Raw genomic sequence first — 23,362 nt, forward strand, 5'->3', positions numbered from 1 at the left:
GAAGGAAGACATGTTAGTTATGTAGATGAAGTAAGAGAGGGAGGGAGGGAAGGAAAGAGGGAGGGAAGGAGGGAAGGAGGGAGGGAGGGAGGGAAGGAAAGAGGGAGGGAGGGAGGGAGGGAGGGAGGAAAGAAATAGAAAGGAGACTATGAACTTGGTGGAAACTTTGTTAAACACACACGTATCTCTAGGGATATTTCTGAGTTTTCCCACCTGGTCATTCTCTAGAGGAGAAGTGTGCCTCTGTCTATGGCAGAGATGGGTGGCTCTTCCTGCCACTACTGGGCAGGGCCTGGGTAGCAAGAGGGAGGTGAACCCTCAAGACTCACTCCATGGGTACCCTTGCTGTTCCAGCTGTGCCTTCTCCCTCTTTGGAAGTTTTAACCGGAAGTGTTCTTTTGTGTATCTCCTTGCCTCAGTCTCGCAGCATGTACTTTTCAGGAACTGGAACAAGCAGAAAGAGAATGTATAGATCACTTTATCCTAAGACTGTTGCTGTTTTCTAAGTGAAATAAACACTGTCCCCAATCACATGAGTTACATCATTGGTATTGAAACACTGTAGAGTTAGAAGGGACTCTCAACAGATTATGTTGCAAACCCCCTGTTTGCTGAGGAGGAAGTGCACACAACAGTGAGTAACTGCTTGCCTGTGTCTGTGGGCACTAGTGGTGAAACACTAATACTAGGTTCTCCAACCCAAAGTAAAACATACTGCTTTTCTTTTCCTTCTTTTTCCCTTCCTCTCTCTATCTTCATTTCTTCCCTGCTGCCTTCCCCACTTCTTGCTTCCTCTCCTCCTACCATCTCTCCTTCACCCCTTCCTTCCTGCAAGTCCATGATAGTTGCTCTGAAAACTACCAGTGCTTGAATCAGAAACTATGTAAAGACCAGCCCTCAGCCATGGAATTGGCATAATTAACCTGTTGAGGGTCTGGGTGAAGGAAAAGATGGAGAAGGCAAGATTTTGCTCCTTGCCTGCTTTTACGCACCAGACATCTTGGTTCCCCTGTCTTGAGTTTGGCTGTCCTGGCCCAGAAGATGTCCACCAAAACTAATCACACTCCTTGTTTTTCTGGTTTTTCAGCCTACACAGAAAATCCAGGTCATCTGGCCTCCAGTAATCACCTGACAACATCCATAGTAAATCTCCCCTGTGTGTGAGCAGGGGTGCCTGTGTGTGCAGGGGTACATGTATGTGTGTAGATATGTGTATGCATGTGTGTATAAATGCATGTGTGTGCATATAAGTGTGTATGTGTGTGTGCATACATGTGTGTATATTCATTGTGTGTGTGTGTGTGTGTGTGTGTGTGTGTGTGTGTGTGTGTGTGTGTGTTCCTATTGGATCTGACTCTCTGGAGAAACTTAATAGTCATCCTTCATTCTTCCTTCTGTCTTTCATAAACATAATTGAAAGCAAAGTTCAGGAATAGTGCACAATAACCCCACAGGCTTTCTGCCTCCAGACCACACTGGGGAGCTTTGAACAGTTTCTTTGAACTGAAATTTATCTTTTGGATTCTCACCTGGAAACATCTTTATTGTTTGTGACTGTTTTAATAATGTAAAATATGTATATTGAATTTTGAAACTTTGCATAACTTGGTTTGTCTCTGCTTGACACAAGGGTCTGTGTTTTTAGCACAGACACCAGTCAATTAAAGCATATTATTGAAACAGCAGGTTAAATATCATGATGTGAGTTAAAAAACTGAGCATTGGTTTTGAGCCTCCAGATGTAGGGTAGATGTTTCAAGCTGACTTTCCTGTTAATAGAATTATAAAGCTTTAAAATGTAAACTCCACTCCTAATCTAGCTTTACAAGAAGCTGCGACAAAGAAGGTGAGTGGCATGTCCATTGGGTCACATAGCTCCTGGGTGTGGCTGTTCATGCTCATAACTCATATCGATGCCCTGCAATGCAAAGCCTTGGGTAACAAGGATATGTTTGCATCCTTCCAGTCTGAACATTTCCAAAACAAAATTTCAACTCTAAGAATTGCTTTAATGGTCATTCCTAGTTGGGGAATACTAGGGCAAAGGAGGCTTTGGTTCTGCCTTCCTTTTTTGGGGTGTCATCTTTCTTTCACCTTTGGCCCTTTACTGCAGCTGTCCTTCAGGTCTTGTCTGATATCATCAAAGAGGGGGAAAACCTGTTTCTTGCAATTGTCAAACAGGTTTCCTCTCTGGCTGGCAGAAACCATCATTTTTGTAAAAGCAACGATGCTATTCCCTAAGGGTTTTGGCATCCTAGCAGGGCAGAATGGACCCGGGTTTTCGTGTTTCATCTTTATAGACTATGTAACTCCACTGTCTGAGTATGAATATATCTTTGCCTTTTCACCCATGTCACTACTTCATGCTAAAGTGCCAAATATCTCCTAGCTTCCACAATCCCACTGTAGTCTAGCTTGAAAAGCATTTGCAGACTAAAATTTCTAGTTACTGATAGCTCTAGTTTCATCCTTGACACCCTCAGTCCTTTTGATAACTCAATCAATCCCATCTGCTGGGTCTTGCCAATCCTTTCACCAATCCGTTATTTTCTGCATGCTTCTCTTCCTGTGCATATGAATGAGATACCATGATTGTCTTTTTATGATTGGGTTACCTCACTCAGAATGGTTTCTTCTAGATCCATCCATTTTCCTGCAAATTTCAAGATTCCATTGTCGTTTTCCACTGAGTAGTACTCCATTGTGTAAATGTACCACATTTTCTCTATCCATTCTTCAGTTGAGGGGCATCTAGGCTGCTTCCAGTTTCTGGCTATTGCAAATAGTGCTGCTATGGACATCGTTGAACAGATGTCCTTGTTGTATCAATGTGCTTCTTTTGGGTATATGCATAAGACTGGAATTGCTGGATCTTATGGTAGACTCATTCCCATTTTTTTGAGGAGTCGCCATACTGATTTTCAAAGTGGCTGTACAAGTTGGCACTCCCACCAGCAGTGGAGAAGTGTTACCTTTCTCCACATCCTCTCCAACATGAACTGTCATTGGTGTTTTTGATTTTGGCCATTCTGACAGGAGTAAGATGGTATCTCAGAGTTGTTTTGATTTGCATTTCCCTGATGGCTAAGGATGTTGAACAATTTCTTATGTGTCTTTCAGCCATTCTAGATCCCTTTATTGAGAATTGTCTATTTAGTTCTGTACCCCACCTTTTAATTGGATTGTTCGGTGTTTTGGAGACTAGCTTCTTGAGTTCTTTGTATATTTTGGAGATCAGCCCTCTGTCAGATGTGGGGTTGGTGAATATCTTTTCCCAGTCTGTGGGCTGCCATTTTGTCTTGCTGACTGTGTCCTTTGTCTTACAGAAGCTTCTCAGTTTCAGGAGGTCCCATTTATCAATTATTGACCTCAGTGTCTGTGCTACTGTTGTAATGTTCAGGAAGCAGTCTCCTGTACCAATTAATTCAAGGGTATTTCCTACTTTGTCTTCTAATAGGTTCAGTGTGGCTGGGTTTATGTTGAGGTCTTTGATTCATTTTGACTTAAGTTTTGTGCAAGGCAATAGGCTTGGGTCTAACTGCAGTCTTCTACATGTCTGCACCCAGTTATGACACCACCATTTGTTGAAGTTCTCTTTGTTCCATCGTGTAAATTTGGATTGTTTATCTAAAATCAGGTGTTCATAGGTGTTGTTTATCAAAAATCAGGTGTTCATAGGTGTGTGGGATAATATCGGGGTTTTCAACTCTATTCCATTGGTCTACCTGTCTATTTTTGTGCCAATTGCAAGATGTTTTCAGGACTATAGCTCTGTAATAGAGCTTGAAGTCAGGGATGGTGATGCCTCCAGAATTTCCTTTATTGTACAGGGATGTTTTGGCTATCCTGGACCTTTTGTTTCTCCATATAAAGTTAAGAATTGTTCTTTCAAGGTCTGTAAAGAATTGTGTTGGGATTTTGATGGCGATTGCATTGAATCTGTAGATTGCTTTTGGCAAGATTGCCATTTTTACTATGTTGATCCTACCTATCCAAGAGCATGGGAGATTTTTCCATTTTCTGGTATCTTCTTTAAGTTCTTTCTTTAAAGACTCAAAATTCTTATGATACAAGTCTTTCACTTTTTTGGTTAGTGTTACCCCCAAGATATTTTATGTTATATGAATGTGCTTCTTTGGGGTATATGCCTAGGAGTGGAATTGCTGGATCTTGGGGTAGACTCATTCTCATTTTCTTGAGGAGTCGCCATACTGTTTTCCACAGTGGATGTACAAGTTGGCACTCCCACCAGCAGTGGAGGAGTGTTCCTCTTTCTCCGCATTTTCTCCAGCATAAACTGTCATTGGTATTTTTGATTTTAGCCATTCTGATAGGAGTAAGATGGTATCTCAGAGTTGTTTTGATTTGCATTTCCCTGATGACAAAGGATGTTGAATACTTTCTCATGTGTCTTTCAGCCATTTTAGATTCCTCTATTGAGAATTGTCTATTTAGTTCTGTACCCCACTTTTTATTTGGATTGTTCGGTGTTTGGGAGACTAGCTTCTTGAGTTCTTTGTATATTTTGGAGATCAGCCCTCTGTCAGATGTGGGGTTCAACCATGTTAATAGCAGCATTATTTGCAATAGCCAGAAACTGGAAGCAGCCTGGATGCCCCTCAACCAAAGAATGGATAGAGAAAATGTGGTACATTTACACGATGTTGTACTACTCAGCAGAAAAAACAATGGAATCTTGAAATTTGCAGGAAAATGAATGGAACTTGAAGAAACCATTGTGAGCGAAGTAACCCAATCACAAAAAGACAAACATGATAGGTACTCACTCATATGTGGTCCTGCTTTATGATACATAGTAATGACCATGCTTTATCAGAGCTGTTTTTAATGATGTTTTTTAGAATGGTTTCCTCCTAGATGATGACTGAGAAGCTAATTAAAATAAAAAATGGTGCCAAGTACCACAAAAGTAACAGAACTACCACAAGAGTAACAGAACTGCGCTGTTTTCTGGGATCTTGTTTTTTTTACTTTTTTTTGTTGTTGTTTGTTTGTTTGTTTGTTTTTGTTTTTGTTTTTTGTTTTTTGCTTTTTATATGGAGTGTGCTGGATGTCTCTACAATTTTGTTCAAATGACTGCAGAACCTGGAAAAGCTGTTGCTGCTATTGATGCATAACATATTGCCATTATTGCGCTCTCTCTCTCTCTCTCTCTCTCTCTCTATATATATATATATATATATATATATATATATATATGCTAATTGAAACTCAAATATGTGATGAATCCAAGGTGTTTCAGAGAGTGCTCACCTGTGCATGCAAATTTGATTTCATCTTTAGTAAGTAGTAAAGTTATATGCTTGCCAAAAAAAATAAATAAATGACACACTGGAAGACAAATGTCACACAATTTCAATTTTATGTGTAACCTAGAAATGATGAACTTACAGGAACAGAGAGCAGTATTGTGGCTATTAGGCTTCAATGTGGGTTTTTAACAATGGGGAAATGATTGGTTTAAGGATATAAAACTGCAGTTGGACAAGAGGCATGGACTCTGTGAAATCTTGAGTTCTACTGAGAGCATGATAAATATGGTTGATAACAATATGCTATATTTTAAAAGCTGTGAGATAGTATACTTTAAGTGTTCTCAAAACAAAAATGATGAATATGTGTGATATAACATGTTAATTGGTTTAATTTAGCCTTGCCATTGTGAACATACTGTATTGTGTATCATAATTTTGCATGACTTTATTTATGAGCTAAATAAATGAATGAAAAAAAGGTATTTTATGTTGTCTGTGGCAATTGTAAAGGGTGATATTTCTCTGATTTCCCTCTTAGCACATTTATCATCCATATATAGTAGGTAGGGCTACTGATCTCCTTGAGTTAATCTTGTATCCTGCCACTTTGCTGAAGGTGCTCATCAGCTGTAGGAAATCCCTGGCAGAGTTCTTCAGTTCACTTATGTAAACTATCATATCATCTGTAAACAGCAGAAAGCTTGATTTCAAAATGTTGGGAAGAATGTATATCACAAACTAAGATACATAGTGTTGTAGTTTGAATGAAAAATCCCACATAGATTCATGTGTTTGAATACTTGGCCTCCAGTTGGTGGCGTTGTTTGGGAGATGGAGCTTTGCTTGAGGCAGTACCTCACTGAGAACAGGTTTGAGAGTTTATAGCCCCACCCTACTTTCTTTTATCTTTGTTTCCTGTGTGTGGATGAAAATGTGATCTCTCCTTTCTGTCCCTTTAGCTATAGCCTTCCCCTATTATGGACTCAATCATGGAGTCATAAGTCAAAATAAACCTTTGATTCCTTACATTACTTTTGACTTTGGTATTTTATCCCAGACACTACACATAGAACTGCAGGACTTGGTGTTTGTCCTCTGCATTTCACCCTTGATGTGGGGCAGGATGTCCTCACTGTTCCCTAGTTCATCCATTTTGGAATTATAATTGTGTTTTGTGTTCTTGTATGTTAGAAATGTGTATTTATTTTGGTTTTTGTTTTTAAAGAGGATAAGAGTTAAAAGGTGTCCTTGAAGTTCAACTATAGACTTAAGACTTTGGAGTTTTGAACAGTGTTGAGACTTTTAAAGACTATGAGAACTTCTGAAACTGGACTAAATGTGTTTTGCATCTAGAGATGGCCATGAGCCTATGGGCACTAAGGGAAGAATGTTGTGGTTTGAATTATCTATATCCCCCATAGGCTCATTTATTTGAATACATATTCCCCAATTGGTAGTGCTTTTGCTAGGGGTGTGGGCGTCACATCACTGGGGGGGTTCGCTTTGAGGACTTGTAGCCTCACCCCACTTACTGTTCTCTCTGTGTGTGTCCTGTGTGTGGACAAGAATGTGACCTTTCTTCATCACATCCATGCCTTCCCTACTATTCTGGACTCAATCAGTATTTCTGGAACTATAAACTAAAATAATCCTCTCTCTTTAAAGTTGCTTTGGTTGTAGTATTTTACTATAGCAACAGAAAAGTAACAGTAAATGATTAACATGAATGTCATTTGGGTTTTGGAGGTTGTGGTTCAAAATTATAAAATTACCAGTAACTGGGACTGGAGTAGTTAAAAGCCACTGGTAGCTCTTCCAGAGGACATGGGTTGTATTCTCAGAATCCACATGGCAGTTTGGAATTGTCTGTAACTCCAGTTCCAGGGAGTCCAATGCCCTCTTCTGGCCTATATGTGCATTGTATGCAGATGGAGCATATACATACATGCAAGCAAAAGACTCATACATAAAATAAAAATAAATGAATCATTAAAATGAAAACACACAATAATTTTACCATGTCACAGACTACAAACATATACATAAAATACAACCCAGAAGTCCTGGTTGAAGAAACACAACCTCTAGATGCCAAGCATATTTTGACATAAGAACATAACACCAATCAGCTGCCACAGAGACATAAAGAGACCCTGTAGCATTTGACATTCTGAACTGAGTTATGAAGAAACACAGGTGACCTGTTTCTGTGGTGGCCCTTGGGTTTATCTGAGAGGAGCCGGACATGAGAGTGAAATCTGCAGGCTGTGTGCTCTGGTACACTCTCATTGCATCCTTGGAGACAGCCATGCTGAATAGCTCCAGACATGACTGGATACCAAGTGTGCTGGTTATTTCAGGAGATACCACTGTGTATTTTCACTAGTGCATCAAGAGTGTGGCCTATGCTAAGCCAAACATGAGAATAACTACTAGTCTTCAGGTATGAGTCCATGCACATAAATGACTCTGTCTCAGTGTTAGACCTAACTGAGGTTAGACCTAACTGAGACTGTTGGTTTACTGATAGAAGATCCAAACTGCAAGTCTGGTGTAGATTCATACTGAGACTCTCTAAGGCAGTGACTCTCCGATCTTCCTAACACTGCAACCCTTTAACACAGTTCCTCATGTTGCGGTGACCCCCAAACATAAATCTATTTTCATTGTTACTTCATAACTACAATTTTGCTATTGTTATGAAACAATATAAGTATCTGTGTTTTCTGATGGTCTTAGGTGACCCATGAAAGGGTAGCTTGATCCTCAAAGGGGTCATGACTCCCAGGTTGAGAACTGCTAGTCTACAGTGTCATACAGCAGCAGACTGAGAAGCAGATCTGAAAGCTGAGCTTGCTACGGTGGCACTAAGATTAAATATACCATTGTCTCAGCTGCCATAGACAGGCATTTCCTACAAACCACACTTCCCACCCTCACCTGTGCAATTACGTCCTCAATGACATTTCTTTTAATCTCACTTCAGAAATTCTTCTGTGCATGATCTTTTTGGGTAAATGGAGTTTCTTCACCAAATATCACCAGTATCCCTATGGAACAAATTATGTTTTCCTTTGGCATCTAATGATATTTTATAAGATGTCCTGAATTCACATAAGTTAAGTTGGTTGCCACCCCAGGCAAGTAAAAGAAAAAAGTGTCCCATTTGATAACCATGGATTTAAATCACCTCTACATATACACATGGGCAGTATACACTAAGTAGGACAGGAGTTGTTATCATTACTGCTCCAGTGAGTCAAGGGCTCTAAGCTTAGACATGTGTCTTGTATTGTTCAGTGGCTCATGCTGAGTTGATACTCAGGTTTTCTACTTTAGCATTCCATGTTCTTAGTTTCTCTTCTTCAATAAAAACCAGAATGCTGCCCTGTGTGTGTATATGAGTGTGTGTGTGTGTTTTCTGTTTTCTAAATTTACACACACACACACACACACACACACACACACACACACACACACACTTCTAGAGAAGAGAAACCCATCTGCCTAGAATTCCTGACTTTGCCCCTTCTACTTTCGTCAGAGCAGACAGGAATATGACATTTCCTGTGCAGTCACAGAGAAACAGGAGGATGATGTCTCTCCCCTGCAGCCATGGGAAGAAACACAAGAGGAAATAACCTTTCAACCTGGAAATACAGCATGAGTCATCTGTTTTAATGTAATGGCAATGGCCTCTGACATCTGTAGTCCCTTCATGGAGAAAGTTGAAAGAACAATTTCCAGCCAGAAGTCAGGGACTTGGACTGTTGCATAGTTTATTTAAATGACTTTTCCTTTCATTGGAATCTGAATATGAGTCCTCTCTCCACTCCCACAGACTGTGGCTGTGGGTAAAACAGTAAGGAACAGTAATAGGAGCTGTGTGCACCATGAAAAGAGACAACTGATGACGTCAAGACAGCAATGTGTGCAATACAAAAACATCACATGAAAGCAAATTTAAAACAAAGGCAAGTCATCTCAGGTGGCAGGAATTTCTAAATCTTATAGCAATGACTCTATTAACTAATGAGTCTTAGGAAATATATAATCATATTTATCAATGCAACATCAATAGGGGCTTAATCTTGCTTTGGTTGGCACTTCAGCTAGCATATATAATATTTTTGCACAATGATGTCCACACAGTGAAGCTTTGTTTAGAAGAGTAAGCTCTTAATTCCTTACCAGTTATATATTTTAGAAAAGAACCTAAGAGTCCAGGACACTGGACGACTCATCTTGGCTTCATTAATACTCTCATTTTGTCTTTTCCTGTAGATATTCTTTTCTAAGTACATCAGGGCAAGTCTAGTCATTCAATGCCTCTTTAAAGCAAACTGAACAGCCCATGGTGACGTGGACTCTTCTATTTCCAAGAACTAACTGAATCAACTGCAGGACATTTCACTCTTGGGAAATGCGGAAATCAAATACAATTCTCTTCTTCTTTGAGAGTTGTTGGTATAGGAACAGATAAAGCCAAGCTAGGTTGGGATCAGCAAAGAAAGACATGACAGTGACTGTTAGGATCGAGGCTAGCAATATCTAACATGAGTGACACAGAGAAGGGAAAGCAAGGTGGATTCACTACCAGGAACATTGATAGTATTCAGGGCAATAAAGACTTAAATTAAATTTTTAAATTTTTAAAAAATCTTAGTTGGGAAAGGAAGACAATTTTAATTGCTATTTATATACCTAAGTATACCAATTAGTTATCTTGTATTTCTCAAAAATAAATAAGTAATAAATGATTAATTCTGATGACTAATTAACATGTTGTAGGTATTGATCATAAAAGTCAAGTCAATTCCTGAAAATGCAATACCTAAACTCTGCATGACAGTAGTATTCTAAATGGCTTTATTACAAAGATGGAAATATCCTTAAGCATAGGTCATAATCATAAACAATGACATCAAAGGAAAAGTCAACAAGTTTCCGTATAGAGAACCATTAGAAAATTAGTTCAGCATGGGAATGAATAGTATGTTTTTTAAGCTTACTTAAAGGCTTTGTGTGATTATAACAAAATGCCTGGGTTAGTTAATTAAAGAAAAAAAAAGTTGACTTAGCTCATTTGAAACCCTTGACATTAGTACCATTGCTTGGACAATGTCAGAGGTATATGAGGAGAAAAACTGCTTATACCACAGACCAGGTAACCAAATTTGGGAAGGATTAGACAAGGGTCTAGAACCTTCTTAGCCAAGGTCTCATAATGTCCTTAGGGAGCTCTGCCAATGGCTAGCAACTTACCCCAGGCCCCACATCCAAAAGACTCCTCTACTTCCAAGACTTTAACCCCTGTGAACATCTGGTACCCAAACAATAGCAGGTTGTAAGAATGTCTCTGAAAGGAACATGTTTAATACCTCTTTTTTTTCCCAACTTTTTTTATTTGAATTAGAAACAGGATTGATTTGCATGACAATCCCAGTTCCCTTCTTCCACCGGTCCTCCCCTACCACCCCCCAACTAAAACCTTATCTGTCACAAATCTTTTCTGCTCCCCCTGGATGTGAGGCCTTCCATAGGGTGTCATCAGAGTCTTTCATATCCTTTGGGATAGGTCCTAGGCCCACCCCCATGTGTCTTGGCTCAAGCAGTATTCCTTTATATGGAATGGGCTCCCAAAGTCCACACCTATGCTAGGGATAAATACTGGGCTTCTACAGGAGGTCCCATAGATTTCTGAAGTTTCTTCACAGAAACCCCTGTTCCTGGGGTCTGGATCAGTCCCATGCTGGTATTCCAGCTATCAGTCTGGGGAGCAAGAGTTCCTGGATGCTCAGGTCAGCTGTTTCTGTGGGTTTCACCAGCCTGGTCTGGACCCCTGTGCTCTTCACTCGTCTTTCTCTGCATCTGGGTTCCAGTTCAGTTCAGTAATTAGTCATGGGTGTCTGCTTCTACTTCCACAAGCTGCTGGATGAAGGCTATAGGATGGCATATAAGTCAGTCATCAATCTCATAATCAGGGGAGGGCATTTAAAGTAGCCTCTCCTCCGTTGCTGAGATAGTTAGCTGGTGTCATCTTTGAGATCTCCAGACATTTCCCTAGTGCCTGGTTTCTCTGTAAACCAATAAAAATAGCTTTCTTTTTCTTTTTCTTTCATAATTTTTATGTTGTCTTAAAATAAGAATTTGATGACTTGGAAGAACATATGTAAGTAACACGGATTTGCTTTTCTCCTTAACTGAAACACTACAGAAGATGTCCAAGATCCATCCAGCTCTCACAACAACACCTGCACATAACAAAATATCCACAAATAGCCATGGGATGGATGGGTGAACCACTGAACACTTAAATTGTTTTTTAAACCCACAGAAACAGCTGACCTGAACGAGGAGCTCTTGGTCCCCAGACTGATAGCTGGGAAACCAGCACAGGACAGATCCAGACCCCAGGAACATGGGTGTCAGTAAGGAGACCTCGGAAATCTATGGGGCCTCCTGCAGTAGATCAGTACTTATCCCTAGTATAGGTGTGGATTTGGGAGCCCATACCACATAGAGGGATACTCCCTGAGCCAAGACACACAGGGGTGGGCCTAAGCCCTATCCCAACGGATATGAAAGACTCTGAAAACCCGCTATGGAAGGCCTTACCCTCCATGGGGAGCAGAAAGTGTATGTGATAGGTAGGATTTTAGTTGGGGGATGGTAGGGTAGGAGGGGAGGGAGAGGAACTGGGATTGACATGTAAAACAATCAATCTTGTTTCTATTTTTAAATATATATATGTAAATTTTCCCCACTGGACTCTTACATCCTCTCCCACTCCTACTGATGATCCCCTTCTTCCCAAGTTGTCTGCTCTACTTTCATGTCTGTCTCTAGACTGGCCTCATAAATAGTACACACATCTTTACACACTTGCCACATGTGTGTGGCAAAAGGCATCCAAGCAGAGTCAGGACCACACAGCTTAATGTAAGCCAATCACAGAACAGAGCTTTGGCTAGCCCCTAAACAAAATAAGGCGTACTCACAATACCCTCTTCACCCACCCACAGTGTTAACTGTGTACATATGAGCACACATACAAAGTCCTGTAGAAGATTTTAATGCACTGCATAACCAACAAATTGAGATGCCTTTTTAACACTTGTTTTTATCTATGTCATCTACTAAAGTAAACAAAAAGTTAAGGCAAAGGCTAGCTAGCAACAACCTTTATAAATGTGAAATATAGCTAGGGAGGGAAGTGAAGTTCTGAAAGATGAAAAAGTGTAATTCTAAAAGAAATGAGACCTATATAAATTCCTACTGTAAATACTTAGCACCAGATTTTGTGAGGTCAGCTTTGATCCTTAATTTCATATTGATTTAGGATAATTCAACATGTTTTCTTAAGCATATAATTCTTTCCTATCACTAATTTTAACTCCTTACTTTTTCAGCATCTCTGGAGATAAGCATGCAGCTCAATGGTAGGACACTTGCCTACCACGAACATAGGCCTGGGATCCCCAGCACCACCCACACACATACACAGACAAGGCAGCCTGAAAATCATACACAAAGAGTCCATTCCCCAGTGATTGTTACATATGTGTACACACACATACAGAGAGAAAGAGAGAGACAGAGACAGAGATTCTCTTCAGTTTAAATCCATTTCTTGTATTTGACTGCAAGCAAGATTTGTAAACTAAAGTGTAGAGAGAGGCACTTTCAATTGCGCACAGATTTCAGCAAGAAAGTGAGGGTATGGAATGAATCTGTGACTATGGGTTTTAAAGCAAACAATGCTGGCCATCCAATGCCTTCCCTGCTCCACAACGAGCTGCCACTGCCTTAAGGGCAATTTACTGCAGCATCTTCCACCTCCCTGTCACCATAATGTGGATCCCTGGAGAAAAGCCTCAATTATTAGCTAATAGACATCAGTAAACCAGAAATAGCACTAAACGTTTATTTTTGGGAGAAGTTGCACAAGGCCCTGGGTTCGGTCCTCAGCCCTGGGGGAATAAAACAAGACAAAATAACAAAAAAAAACAAGGTAATTGACTTATCCTAATCCTGGAAAATATAACTAACATTGCTCAAGTTCCTAATTTTATGTCACACCTTAAAGTCCCTAATTGTTATCTTCAGAAAATATTATTCATAGTGTCTCCATGTAACAAGAAAGCACATTTTAAAATAATCTGACCAAAGGTGGACCCCTGGGTGATTGCAGCTGCATTGTCATGGAGGGAAGTACGACCTTTGCAGTCCAGGTGGGAAGTGCATCTTCCCCTCACAGCTCAGGGATCTCGCTCTGTGTAGATTGTCACAGCAATGGTTAAACTGAATTGTATCTTTTCTCTAAAGTGTCACCTTACCATTTTAAGGGTTTAATTTAGAGCTAAACAATGCTTAGTAAAATGCTCCCTCACCTTATCCAGCACTGGAAAAACTGTGCTGAAGGCAAGGTGTGATACTGTGAGGTGGCACCCTGCACTTTCCAGAGGTCTTAGATCACACTGTTCTTTTTAGCAAATTAAAATTACCCTGGATGACTGGAAAACATCTGAAGAAGACTGCTTGGCTCCCAGAGTTTCAGTTTGTCTCCATGACTGCCTCCATGACACCTCTTAACTGCCTTCTCCACCATCAGTTTGGATATTACCCCTTCTTCCAAATCATTTGATGGCCTGATCTAGTATACATGACCAGGAGGTCCAAACCAACAACCTACTCACTGCAATCAGTTCATGTCCCAGCAGGGAGACACCAGAGCAGAGGAGCACAAGGAAGGATGGGCACAGTGATTCTCTCAACCACATATCTTGCCTAAACTTAGCTTAGACCAAAACCTTCTCAGTATATAGATCATGATGAAAACCTCCACTTAGTAAGTCCCCAGTGTCACTCAGAGCTGCTCCCAGCTCTCTGAACCAGTTCTGACTGGAAGGTGCTCTAGGAATACTGGTCATTGTTTAGTATTAATGGAAAAGAATCTGGTTTCCACCAAACTTACTACAGATAGCTACTGATTGTGCAGAAACAGCATAGACTCAAGTACCTAGAAGTAAGGGGTCACAAGAGATGTGATCTAAGAGAGGGCTCCAAGAGGTCAGAGCCAGCACAATAGGTAAGCAGTGCACTCACCTGGGAATTACATAAAGACACTTTTTAAGGCTCTACATCTTGTTTTACAAACAAGGTAAGTTACTCCACAAATTAGTAATCAATTATGCACCATTACTGTGCTAGATGCAAAGCTCATGTTCATTGTCTTTCATCCTGAAATATTCAATCAATGTAGGGATGAATCTCCCTGTTTGGTAACTGAAGCCATGGGGACTCCAAGTTGCTTAGTGTGCTTAAGGTGGCAACCCGCTGAAGGAGCCCTAAGAAGAAGCCCTTATCTGAATGTCTATTCCTTCCTAGTCCACAGTAGTACTGCTGTTTGCCTTCATTGCCACATCTGTGAATAGAATGGCATTTTAATGATTCTTTTAGGTCCCCTTTCTCTCTAAGCTGTGATGATTGATGGTGGGAAATGAGTGCTGGGTCAGTTAATGAATTGTTTGGATGACCTATGAAACTAGCTTGGAATAAATCAATCTATGTGGCCATGAATAGACAGGGAGAACAGAACAATGTTCTTGGTCTTCAGGCTTGTGGAGAAAAGGTTAAAGAAGCTGGGAAATTTAAGACTTGCCATGTGAGTGGCCTTCCACTCATTTTAGCTTGTTATGCAAATAAGAAAATATTTTGTTATATTGTTACCAAAAGTATCCAGGAAGCTTTAGAGAAAGTGAAACACACAGTTGATGTAGAACAGAAATTGTGCTTTGTAGCTTTTAACTATTCAAGTGATATCATCTAGACTGCTATTCTGGAAATGACTTGGTTTCCCCAGGCAAAAAGCATGATTTACATATCCTATATCTCATATGGCTGGAACAGCAAATAAATTGCATAGGCAGACAGAGCAATTGAGCCAAGAAAACTAAACAGCAAGCTTTAGAGCATTCCTTGGCAACTGAATTTTGGTGAAAGTTCATTTACATTCATGCCCTGGTACATTTTAAATCACTATCAGGTAAGCCAAAACATGTGTGCCAGGTAAGCCAAAACATGGTTTCTACTTTCAGTCTCTGAATTCTGAAAAGCAATATGAAATTCTACTTAAATGATAGCAATCTTTCCTTTCCATTGATTCAATAATTTTTAAAGTATACACTGTAGAAATGAGCCAAATGGTTACTGCAGAACACATCATTGACCTCATTGATATTTTAAAGGTTACCTGGCATGCACTTCATTGAAATATTAGGATTAGCACTTCCTGGAAAATTACAAATAGGTACTTCCCCTTGGTTTTGAGGCCAGGTGCCACATTTTATGCCTCCAAACTGCCTTTGACACACTTTATAAAACTGACCTATGGAAGCATACACTACTGTGGTTACTGATAGAAACTTTTTTCTTGATAGAAACTTCCAGAGCTAAGCAAGATGCTAAGGCCAGAGGAGACTGATTCAAACACATAGTAGCCAGAGGGTGAAAGTTTCCCAAAGACACAACTGAAATATAGTCTCTGAGGGAGACATGTGCCCTAAATATTGCCCTTTCAAGGAACGACACCGTGTTGCAATGAGAACAACTACACTTTTGCAATGCTTCAGTCTAGAACAAGAAGATTCTCTTGAACTGCCCTACACAACAAACACAAGTCTCCATCCTTTTTATTCATCCTTTCATCAACCTATGATTGCTTCAGGGGCAGTATGACTTCACATTAAAAAATGCAGAGAAATTGGCATTTGTTCACATAGGAAGTTAAGGACTATGGAATTTTCTCTACTAGAGAACAATAAAATTATTGGTTTCAACTCTGAGTCATATAACACATTTGTTCTTAAATGTGCTTCATTATTTGTGGTATACCAATATTATTAGAGTTCAGAGCTGAATAATACTGTTCTGTTGGATGAAGAAAGGAAACCAGTAATTGTCAGACACAGCCATGACAGAATTCCCTTTCTTCTTGTGAAGTCAGATTACCCCTCATCTACTTGCTTTCTTAAAAATGAAAAGACTGGTGAGGGACCAACATTTAATATCCCTTAAAATGTGTGTAGTTCACAGTATAGGAAAAAAATAATCGTATATAATCCTAAAGAAGTATCCTTAATTCTGTGTGATTTAAGAACAAATTTAGTTCTCAAGACATAAAATATAATAGTTGGTCAGGTGGTGGTGGCGCACGCCTTTAATTCAAGCACTTTCGAGACAGAGGCAGCCAGATCTCTGAGTTCGAGGCCAGCCTGGTCTACAGAGCGAGTTCCAGAACAGCCAGAGCTGTTACATAAAGGAAACCCTGTCTCAAAAAAATATTTAAAAATATAATAGTTGTTTGAACAGAATATCTGATTTCTAAAAATCTTAACTAAACAGGATACAAAAGTTGTGTCCACTTAGAGTCATAGGAAGTAGCAAATTCCATTGAATTTTTATGAAGATAATACCAAGTCAGGAACATATAGAAAGAGTTCATTTAAAAAATTCTGTAGTAAGATTATTATAGTCCTGCATTATTTTTTAATATTTTGATAATTGCTTGACTTACTTCTTAAATCCCTACTAGAATTCTGCAATTAAGCCATCAGGTCCTGGGACTTTTTCTTAATAGAAGACTTTACTGATGTTCAATTCCATTGGAAGTTTTGAGTCCATCTAGGTTTTCTCTTTCTTCATGACTCAGATCTTATATTTTGCATATGTACAGTTGTCCATTATCACCTCTACTGTTCCTTTGTACTCCTAAATCAACAACTGTAATACCATATGCTCTTATCTCTGATTTTATGTGAGTCCCATCATTCTTAAGATCAAGAAAGTAAGTAAATACCACAGGTCAATGTCCCTAATAAACATGATGTGAACATCCCCAACAGAATACTAGAAAGTTAAATTCAACAGCACATTAAAGAGTGTTGGTGAAGATCTTTTCCCATTCTGTAGGCTGCAGTTTTGTGTTATTTACCATGTCCTTTGCCTTACAGAAAATTTTCAGTTTTAGGAGATCCCATTATTAGTTGTCAAGCTCAGTGTTCCTGCTACTGGTGTTATATTTAGGAAGTGGTATCCTGTGCCAGTGTGTTCAAGGTTACTTCCCAATTTCTCTTATATAAGCTTCAGTGTAACTGGATTTGTGTTGAGGTATTTGATCCACTTGGACTGGAGTTTTGTGCAGGGCAATAGATATGGATCTGTTTGCATTCTTCTACATGCTACCATCCCGTCATGATAGCACCATTTGTTAGAGATGATTTCTTTTTCCTATTGTATATTTTTGGCATCTTTTTCAAAAAACAGGTGTTCATCAGTTTGTGGATTTATGTCAGTGTCCTCAATTCGATTCCATTGGTTCACATACCTGTTTATATGTCAATAACAAACTGTTGTTTTTATTACTAAATCTCTATAGTAGAACTTAAAGTCATGGATGTTGATACAACCAGAAGTTCCTTTTTATTCATGGGATTGTTTTGGCTATGCTGAGTTTTTTTTTCATATGATATTGAGTATTGTTCTTTAGAGGTCTGTGAAGAATTGTGTTGGAATTTTGATGGAGATTGCATTGAATCTGTGGATTGCTTTTGGGAAGATTGCCATTTTTACTATGTTAATCCTGCCTACCCATGAACATGAGAGATCTTTTCATTTTCTGATATTTGCTTCAAGTTCATTTTTTAAAGACTTAAAGTTCTTGTCATACAGATCTTTTACTTGCTTGGTTCAAGTTACCCCAAGATATTTTATATTATTTGTAGCTATTGTAAAGGGTGTTGTTTCTCTGATTTCTCAGCACATTTATCATTTCTATATAGGAGGGCTACTGATTTTTTTTCTAGTTATCTAGTCACAGGACTGATATCCAAGATATATAAAATAACTCAAGAAACTATACACCATAATACCAAAAACTCCAAATAAAAATGGGGTACAGATTTAAAGGGAGAATTCTCAACAGAAGAATATAGAATAGCCAAGATACACTTGAAGAATTGTTCAACAACCTTAGCTATCAGGGAAATGTAAATCAAAACAACTCTGAGATAACATCATATACCTATCAGAATGGATAAGATAAAAAAAAATGATAGTTACAGCCTATGATGGCAAGGATGTGGAGTAAGGGGAACAGTCCTCCACTGCTGGAGAGAGGGCAAACTTGTACAGCCACTTTGGAAATCAGTATGGCCGTTTCTCAGAAAATTGGGAATCAATCTACCTTAAGACACAATGATACCACTCTTGGGCATATACCCAAAGGATGCTCAATCAAACCACAAGGACACTTGCTCAAATATGTTCATAGCAGCATTATTTGTAATAGCCAGAAGCTAGAAACAACCCAGTTGTCCCTCAACTGAAGAATGGATAAAGAAAATGTGTTATATGTACACAATGAAGTATTACTAGGTGAAATAAAAATAAAATGACGTCATGAAATTTGAAGAAAAATGGATGGAAATACAAAAACAATTCCTCAGTGAAGTAATCCAGACCCAGAAAGACAAACATGACTCTTCTTCCAGTAACTGATGGAAGCATGTGTAGAGTTTCACAGTCAAGCACTGGGGCAACCTCCCAGAGTCCAGTTGAAAAGAGGGAAGAGGGATTATATGAGCAAGGCGAAAGGTGTGTAGACTGGTCTTTCGTGGGTCCCCTAGCAGGGGGACCAGGACCTATCCCTGATGCATGAGTTGGCCCTATGGTGGGATACCTTGCTCAGCTTTGATGCAAGCAGGAGGAGCTTGGGCCTGCCTCAACTTGATATACCATGCTTTGTTGACTCCCGTGCAAGGCCTTACTCCTTCAGAATGGAGACAGAGGAGGAGTAGATGTGGGATAGAAGGGAGGTAGGGTGAGGGAATTGGAGAAGAGGAGGGAGGGGAAAGTGTGGTTGGTATGTGTAATAATTTCAATAAAAAAGAGTGTTGTGATCAAGTGGATTCATCCAAAGATGAAAGATTAATTAAGCATAAACAAATCAATAAGTGCAGCAAGCAAATGCAAATCTTACTATCATTTCAACAGATGCAGAAAAAAACTTAATGAAATTCAACATCCCACCATTACAAAATCTCCCAACACATTACTTTAACATAATATACTTCAACAAAATAAAGGCAACCAAAAAGATCATAGCTATAATCATATACAGTGGGGGAAAACAAGACTTTTCTTCTAAGATCTTGGACAAGATGAAAATATTCAATTTTATCTTTTTTATTTAACATAGCACTGAGAGTCCAAGAAAGAATTCAAGAGAAAGAAATAATGGATATCTATATCAGTTATCTTTCTTGCCCTTATGACCAAATACCTGACAGGAAGCAATTTAAGGGAAGAAGAAGTATTGGGCTCAGTTTAAGGGAAGCAGTCTATAGTGGTGTGGAAGAAACAGTGGTAGGAGTGCAATGCAGATAGTTATGCCATCTTGTTATTCAGGAAAAGGGCTAGAACCAGAGCAGAACTAAGCTATCATCTTCAAGGCCCAGTGATACCCTCTCCCAGCAAGGTCAACCTACTAAATTCTCTACAACCACCTAAAACATCACCAAAGGCTAGGGAATAAGTGCTTAAACACTGGAGTCTGTGTAGATATTTTACCTCTGAACCATAATGGCATCTAAATTAGAAAGGATTACAGCTGTCTTTGTTTGTTGATGACATTATCTCATATGCAAAAAGCTCCAAAGATACCACCAACTCAACTAATAAATTTGTTGCAAGTAATAAATTGCATTTGGCAAGCAAAATAAAAACACAAACATCAATAGTATTTCTGTCTGCTAATAGAGAGATGTCTGAAAAGAAATTCAAGAGAACAACCCCATTGAGAATAGCTATAATAATTAAATATCTTGTAATAAATGTAACCAAAGAGGTGCTTCATAATGAAAATGACAAAATATTGATGAAAGAAAATGAAGAGGATACAAATAAAAGGAAGGCTATATCATGTTCATGAATGGAAATAATTAAGATTGCTAAAATGTCCAAGGCAATCTACAGAAAAATACTAATGTCCTTGTTCACAGAATTAGAAAAAATCAATCTCAAAACTTATATTGAATCATAAATATTCTGGATAGCCAAAGCAATCCTAAGTAAAAAGAAACAAAACATATCAGACTTTAAAATACATGACACTATATAGTCAGTGTAGCATGACATCAGTACAAGTGAAGACACAGACTAATGCAACAGAAGAGAACATCCAGGGAGGGATAAGGGCATGCATTTGCACCTAGACAGCTTCTCACAGATGACCAAGAAAAACAGTGAGAAGTGGAGGCATCTTCAGCAAATGGTGCTGAGGAATTGGATAGCCATATGCTAAGGAGGAATACTAGAGCCTTAAAATCTCCTAAATCACAATGGATTAATAACTTAACTGTAAGAGCTCTCCCTGTAGGGCTGCTAAAAGAAAACACAGGGAAACACATTAGAAGATTGGCCTAGGCAATGTATTTATATTTGGTACAAAATGAACACATGACAAAAACCAAAGTGGATGCAGGATACTTGATCAAACAAATGATTCTGTGATAGCAAAGCACGCAATCAATAGACAACTTATAAAAGGGGATAAGACATTTGCAAACTATATATTTGAAAAGGTGACAAAATCTAGAATATATAAGGAACTAAAACACCTTCATCACATAAAAACAAACTATCTGACTTGATAATAATGAGTAAAATATCTGAAGGGATTTTTATCTAGAGAAGACATACAAATGGCAAAAATATTGTACATGAAAAAAAAGTTCAGAATCCTTAACATCCAGGGAAAAACAAATGTAAACCATCAGTGAGAACAGCTGTTATCAAAATAACAACAGCAAAAAAATTAAAAAATAACAACAGCAACAACAATAATAATTATAGTTATAATGTAATAAGAAATACTGGCAAGGGATGTGGAGAAAGGGAATGTGGAAGGGAGGGGACACTTGTACTTTGTCATAAGAAATGTATATTATTCTGGGCATGGTGGTACACAGCTTTAGTCCCAGTGCTTGGGAGCCAGAGGCAGATGGATCTCTGTGGGTATGAGACCAGCCTGGCCTACTGAATGAGTTCCAGGACATCCAGGGCTATGTAGAGAGGACCTGTTCTAATCCCCCCACACTCATCATATAAAAAATAAAATATGTAAATTACTATAGCTGATACAGAAAACAGTATGGATGTACCCACTAAAAACTGCACATGGGTTGTGCAGTGTTGGCACACACCTTTAATCCCAGCACTAGGGAAGCAGAGGCAGGCAGATCTCTATGAGTTTGAGGCCAGGCTGATCTACAGAGTGAGTTCCAGGACAGGCTCCAAAGCTACACAGAGAAAACTTGTCTTGGAAAAAAAGGAAGAAAACAAAAGAACATGGAACTACCATAGGATCCAGCAATCCCACTACTGGGTCTATGTCCAAAGAAAGTGTATCAAAGAGATGTAATTGCTCACTGTAGTCAGTAGACAGACTAAGCCTTAATGTTCTTCACCAAAAAGGGTGAGTAGAAAGAATGTAGTATACCTACACAATGGGATTCTATAGAGCTAGAATCAGCATGAAGTCCTGTCGTTTGAGAAAGAATAGCTACACCTAGAGAATGTCACCTAAATAACTACCCAAAGATAAGTGCCCAATAATCTGTTTTAATCAAATAATAATACTACCAGATTGATCAAAGTAAGAAACCTAGGCACTATTAACCTTTGCTATCATTTATTCTTAAACATAGAAAAAGCTAAATATTATGTGATAATTAAATCAGGGGAGAAGTAACCAGATGAAGTCATTTGTTTCTTATTCCCAATGCATAATAGTACAGATATTTGGAAATGTCTAGGTGTTTAGAAACCCATATATATATGATAGAATTTTAGCATAGTTAGAACCAAAAGCTACTCACATATTTCCTTCATAGTCAATAGACAATTGCATAATGATAAAATTGACTTTTTATGATGTATGCAAAGCTTAAAATGTACTCAAAATGCCAGCTAATAAAACAGTCTATTTAATGAAATTTGGGATCCATGGTAGAGTTCTCTGTGTGCCTGGGAATCCCTGGATCCTCTTTCTATAATGGCATTTGTCATGCTGGATAAGGGCCCCACCCTATGACCTTCTTTAACAGTAGTCATTTGCTGGAGTTGAAGCTCAATGGTAGTGTTGCCTAGCAAGTTCCAATGCCCAGCACTCCTATAAACCAATAAATAGATAAATGATTGACTAAATAAATAAAGTCACACATTTCAATGAGGTGAAGGAGAACAAATACTGCCCAATGCATGTGGGAAGTGGTCAAAATCACAAATTTAAGTGATTCTGTTGAAACTCATTTTTTTCTCACTGATTTTCTATTTGCAATTAATTTGGACAACATGAATGTGTTGTCAAAATTAAAATTAAAAACCACTTATGGTCTCAAAGCATATCCTAAGCCCTGTCAGTCTTTGTCACATTATTCAATTTGATAAGCTCCCTTTAATATTTCTGATGACTCTTTAAAAGCTCCAAGAAAGCAAATTAGATAAAGTATAAAATAGACTTGTGAATAGACTCCAGATTGCAAGCCTAAGAAATGCTGCATTTGTTAATTCCTTAAACTGGATTGAATTTGACTGTAGGAAACCCATTTGGGTGCCACTGGGGCCAACTTACCTACTCTCACCAGATGTACAATAGTACTAAAAACCCTTTGTGGCCAGAACATCTGCAAAGATCCCTGCCTCCCACAGCTGTTCTCTGTCCAAAATGCAAGATGACTCCAGTACTGTAGGCTGGGACTCAACTGGTGAATTGCGTCCACTGATATTGAGAGATAGTAATGAACAGTGATTGTTAAAGACCTCTAAAGTTGTCTTTAAGCTCATTTTCTTGTGCTTCAGCTTCTGGGAATATTCAAGTCTTGCTGTTTTAGAGTAGCTAGAGTCTGGTGATACTATTTTGCCCTGGCTGTTGAGGATAGTATTCTTATCCTGGCATTTAGGCATCTGGTCTAAATTAAGTCTAGGTTAGGATTTCTGATTTTGTCTTTGTTGGATGGGTGTTT

The 23,362-nt window shown here is 38.8% G+C and overlaps 1 protein-coding gene across 2 annotated transcripts in view; it reads left to right on the forward strand.

Annotated features, from left to right (window-relative positions):
- LOC103162310 overlaps window positions 1–23,362 on the forward strand; it is a 134,921-nt gene that overhangs the window by 98,810 nt on the left and 12,749 nt on the right. The gene's annotated exons all lie outside the window — the stretch shown is intronic.

This window comes from Cricetulus griseus, chromosome 3 (genome assembly GCF_003668045.3).
Source record: "Cricetulus griseus strain 17A/GY chromosome 3, alternate assembly CriGri-PICRH-1.0, whole genome shotgun sequence".
Lineage (NCBI taxonomy): Eukaryota > Metazoa > Chordata > Mammalia > Rodentia > Cricetidae > Cricetulus > Cricetulus griseus.